This window comes from Enhydra lutris, unplaced genomic scaffold (assembly GCF_002288905.1).
Source record: "Enhydra lutris kenyoni isolate GAN:26980312 unplaced genomic scaffold, ASM228890v2 scaffoldscaffold38, whole genome shotgun sequence".
NCBI lineage: Eukaryota > Metazoa > Chordata > Mammalia > Carnivora > Mustelidae > Enhydra > Enhydra lutris.
In genome coordinates, this window is record NW_019154122.1 from 19,473,420 (window position 1) to 19,478,662 (window position 5,243).

The 5,243-nt window shown below is 53.2% G+C and overlaps 1 long non-coding RNA gene across 1 annotated transcript; it reads right to left on the reverse strand.

Moving 5' to 3' along the window:
• Positions 1 to 347: 347 nt before the first annotated feature.
• LOC111154725 lies at positions 348 to 2,598 on the reverse strand. Its single transcript, XR_002641098.1, has 2 exons — positions 2,127 to 2,598; positions 348 to 843 (listed from the first exon to the last, which is right to left on the reverse strand). It is a non-coding gene; the product is annotated as an uncharacterized LOC111154725 (long non-coding RNA).
• Between the last annotated feature and the right edge of the window lie 2,645 nt (positions 2,599 to 5,243).

Genomic DNA, 5,243 nt, shown 5'->3' on the forward strand with positions numbered 1-5,243 from the left:
GAGGGAGAAGCAAACTCCCTACTGAGCAGGGAGCCCAGTGCAGGACTTGATCTTAGCTAGGATCCTGAGATCATGACCTGAGCTGAAGGCAGATGCTTAACTGAGCCACCCAGACATCCCTTTTCCTACATCATTAAACACGTGGCCTCACAGTATCTGGGATCTGCCTCTCTCCTCATCCACTTCTATCTGGACTTCCTTGTCCTTGGCCCCTGGGGTCTCCATCCTGCTGTTTGGATTCTAGCCCCACAGATTCATTCATGCCCATTCCTTTCTTCCCTCATTAGCAACCACTCAGATGTGCCCTCAGATATGTGTGTGCCTTTTTAAAAAAATATACCCCAAAGTTGGGCTGCAGATTTTTATTGTCTTTACTTAACACCCCATCTGAGATTAACCCATGCTGCAGAATGCACTAACATTTCGTCACTTCTCTCCATCACGTAGGACTTCCCCTGAAGGAACAGCTTATTCCTATTCTTGGTACATTTTTCTATCACTCTGAATTTTTCCTTTGGATTTTCAAGAGTTCCACAAATATTCTAAACCAATCCTATCTGATAGGACTTTCTGAGACTCCGAACTCTTCTTTTTCTGTGCTGACTACAGGCTACAAGTCACCATAGACCGGGAGACCTAAAACAGCAGGACATTTGCACAGTCTGCCGGAGGCCAGAAGTCTGAAATCCGGAAGTCAGCAGGGTTGGCTCCTTCTGAGGGCTCTTAGGGAAAATCTGTTTCATGCTGCTCTCCAGCTTCTGTTGAAAAGAAATCCTTAATTTTGGTGACATGAGATGTCGTTTTCTCCCACGCTGTAGGCGTCTTCTCGGTCTTCAGCAATCCCTGCACACAAAGAACAGAAAAATATTTTCCTGGGGCGCCTGGCTGGCTCAGTGGGTAGAGTGTGCAACCCTTGACCTCAGGGTAATGACTTCAAGCCCCGTGTTGGGTATAGAGCTTACTTTTAGTAAATTATTTAGCGAATTAGAAAAATATATTTTCCTACTTTTAATTGGATCTACGATTTTACCTTTTATATTGTGTTTAATCTATCTAGAGATCACGTTGTATATGGCGTGAAGTCGAGATACAGTGTTTTGTAGCCATACACTGTGCCTATTTCCCCAATCCAGTGTGTGGAAACAATCCACTCTTTTCCAGTATATGGCGCCCCCGTATTTACTGCGTTCCCACATTTACATGGGTCTGTTTAGGTCTGTTTTTTCCTACAATTGCACTATATTATCTTTATTATTATAACTTTAGTATCTTAGTATCTGTAGGGTGAGTTTCCACATTTTACACTTTTTTTTTTGACACAGAGTCAGTGAGAAAGGGAACTTAAGCAGGGGAGCAGGCAGAGGGAAAAGCAGGCCTCCCGTGGAGCAGGGAGCTGATGTGGGACTCGATCCCAGGACCCTGGGATCATGACCTGAGCCGAAGGCAGGCGCTCAACAAATGAGCCACCCAGGCGCCCCATTTTATGCTTTTAAAAATGGATTAAAGACAGGAGCCTAGGTGGTTGGTCAGTTGAGTGGCCGGCTTGGTTTCAGCTCAGGTTGTGAACTTGGGATCATGGGGTTGAGCCCTGTGGCGGGTTCTGCACTCAGCGTAGGGCTGGCTTGGGATTCTCACTCTGCCTCTGCCCCTTCTCTCTCGCTCGCTCAAATAAAATTTAGAAAGGGGGGGACATGATGAGACTTCTGGTTCCAGTGAAGATGAAGTAACAGGAACCAGAATTATTTTCCACCTGAAAACTAAAAACACAAAATATGTAAAACAGTCCTAAACACTGAAGTCCTGAGACCCTGAAAGGAACAACACGTTGAATTCTAGGACTCCTCCAGCTCTCCATCTGGTTCTCAGGATGTGCAGCAACGAGGGAGAACTCAGGCAGAGCCCCGTGGTCTCCATGCATTGAGTGCATGGGTCTGAGAAGCCAGGAGGCCAAGGTGTCGCGTTCACGAGGCAAAATGCTGAAGAACAAGGACACGTGGATGTATATAGCTCAGCACTGACTAGCATGTGTGTGAATCATGAGGCCAAGAAAAGAACCAGCAAAAAGGCTTAGAGGGAAAACTCCTAGAGTTTAAGCAGGGCCTCTAGCAACCAGCCAGGCTGCCCACCTGCTCTTTGGGCCTAACAGCACATGCACCAGCTGCTTGGCACCGCCGCACCGCTCACTGATGCTGCCTGTTTTCATCCCTTCTGTTCCATTTGCAGTTTGTCTTCATACACCTTCAATCTCGCTAACTTCCTCTTCCGTAACGTCTAATCTACCGCCATTTCCACCCGGCGGATTCTTCACTCAGCTATTCCGGCACAAATTATAAAAGAACAAATTAAACAAATAAAACAAAAAACAAAAAAAACAAATTAGTTTATCAAGCCTAAGAACTTTTGTCCTTCAAAAGACATTGATGAGGGGCACCTGGGTGGCCCAGTTAGTTAAATGTCTGCCTTTGACTCAGGTCATGACCCCAGGATCCTGGGATTGAGCCCTGCGTCCGGCTTTCTCCTCAGCCAGAACACTGTGATGTGTGGGCCTTTATTCAAGCAGGGAGCCTGGTTCTCCCTCTCTCCCTTGCTCTCTCTCAAATAAATAAAATCTTAAAAAAAAAAAAAAAAAAGAAGACGACATTGGGGCACCTGGGTGGCTCAGTGGGTTAAGGCTCTGCCTTCAGCTCATGTCACGATCTCGGGGTCCTGGGATCGAGTCCCCACATCAGGCTCTCTGCTCAGGGGGTAGCCTGCTTCTCCCTCTCTCCTTGTCTCTCTGCCTACTTGTGATCTGTCTCCCTGTCAAATAAATAAATAAAATAAAAAAGAGAGAGCTTGGTACTTCAATATTTGTTTTATTTTTTAAGAATTTATTTATTTATTTGACTGAGAGATCACAAGTAGGCAGAGAGGTGGCGGATGCAGGCTCCCCACTGAGCAGAGAATGGGACTCGGGTCTCCATCCCAGGACCCTGAGCTCATGACCTGAAACGAAGGCAGACACTTAACCCACTGAGCCACCCAGGCACCCCGAGAGCTTGGTACTTCAGACCACAAGGCCTCTGAGTTCAGATTAGTATGTTCTCAGCACACTGGGGAAGCCATGGAGGCGTTTTGTTTCTAAAATATGAACAGTTCTAGTATTTGCTGTGGATGTAAAAGAAAATATATGTTTGAGGGCGCCTGGGGGGCTCAGTCAGCTAAGTGTTGGCCTTTGGCTCAGGTCATCTTCTCAGGGTCCTAGGATTGGGCCCTGCATCCGTCTCCCTGCTCAGCAGAGAGCCTGCTTCTCCCTCTCCTGCCTCTCCACCTGCTCAGGCTCCTTCTGTCTCAAATAAATAAAATAAAAATCTTTTTTTTAAAAAAACACTTTATTTATTTATTTGAGAGAGAGAGAGAGACAGTGAGAGAAAGCATGAGCGAGGAGAAGGTCAGAGGGAGAAGCAGACTCCCCGCGGAGCCAGGAGCCCGATGCGGGACTCGACCCCGGGACTCCAGGACCATGACCCGAGCCGAAGGTAGTCGCCCAATCAACTGAGCCACCCAGGCGCCCAATAAAATAAAAATCTTAAAAAAAAAATTCATGTTCCTTGGGGCATCTGGGTGGCTCAGTGGGTGAAGCCTCTGCCTTGGCTCAGGTCATGGTCTCAGGGTCCTGGGATTGAGCCCCGCATCCGGCTCTCTGCTCAGCGGGGAGCCTGCTTCCCTCTCTCTCTGCCTGCCTCTCTGCCTACTTGTGATCTCTCTGTTAAATAAATAAATCTTAAAAAAAATACATGTTCCTCATAAAATACTAAGTGAAGGAATTAAAAAAAACTTTTAGAAACATTCAAAGCACCCTTAATCCCACCAGCCCAAAATACCTGCCACCCCACGGTAACATTTTGGGGGGGTCTTTTTTCTTCTTATGCTCTGCATATCCTCAAACAGAGAGCAGGCAGGGAGAGTGTCCTCATTCACCCTCGAACCCCCAGAGCCGTCCCAGTAAACGCTCGTTGCAGTCCTGCACTGTCCTCCCCCCGCCCCGCAGCAACTACGTCCAGCAGTTCTGCAGGACCCTGACAGCCTAGGGGCGCCCGGCTGGCTCAGTCAGAGGAGCATGGGACGCCGGTTCCCGGGGGTCGTGAGTGCCAGCCCCACGGTGAGTGTAGAGATTACTCAAATCTAAAAAAATAAAAAATAGAAAAATGGAGGGCCTTCTCCGCGTTTTCCTCCCCGAAGACAATGGCAATGCCGGGAAACGTCAGCCTCGGCGACGGAGCTTCTCCTCCGCCCTGCCCGCCGTCACGCCCAGCCCGCAGGTCGGCGTCCACAGGGCGGCCGCCCGCGCGTCCGCAGCGCGGAGCAACCCCCCCCCCCCCCAGCCTTCTTCCCCTCCAGTGGGGTCTGCAAGCCAACGCGCAGCGCGCCTTTCCACCGCGCCGTCCTCTCCCGGCCCCCGGCCGCGCGCCCCTGGAAGCCAGCACGGCCCGCCCTCTGGCCGGATCCACGCGGTGGAGCGCGGCGGGGCACCGAAGCCGGTCCTACCCCGACCCTGCGACTCCGGCCCCCAGTGCCTCCAGGACAGCGCGAGGCCCCGGTCAAGTTGCGCTCCCAGCCGGGAGGCCCTGCACGACTCCCCTCCCCGAAGGGTTCCAAACTCGGCCTGAACACCACCCGGTGGGGCTCCGAGAGCGACGTGGGGACGCTTGCGCGAGCCCGGGCACGCAAGGCCGCTAAGCGGCCGGGGCAGAGAAGAGGTGCCTCGCGGGGACCCGCTGAGAGTGAGCCCATTGTACGCCGAGGGCGGAGTGGGGGCCCAGGCCGCGGGAGCGGGACCCCGCCGCCAGGCGCCGCGCAGAAGCGGCGCTCCAGCGACTCTGGATGCCGACCGGCTGGCGCCGCGCGCGCGTCACTCCTGTCGACGACGGCCACACGTCGGACGCGTCCTGGGCGACGGCGCGGCGTCACGTCATTCCTGGCGACGGCGGCCGGGTTTTGTGACGTAGCACGCCAGCGCCGGGCTCCGGGCCGAGGGCGGCCCCTGTGAGGAGCTCGGGCTTCTGCCGGGCACTCCGGGAACAGCGGCGCGCTCGCTGCGGGCTCGGCGCCCGCCGGCGGAACCTCCCTGCCTTCGCGACAGGGCGCTGTGGGCCTGCGCGTGTGGGCCGCCGGGACGCCGCGCACACGCCCACGCCCACGCCCGCGTCCTGACGCGCTACGTCGCCGGCGCCGGCGCCGCCGCCTTGGCGTCATGACTTCCG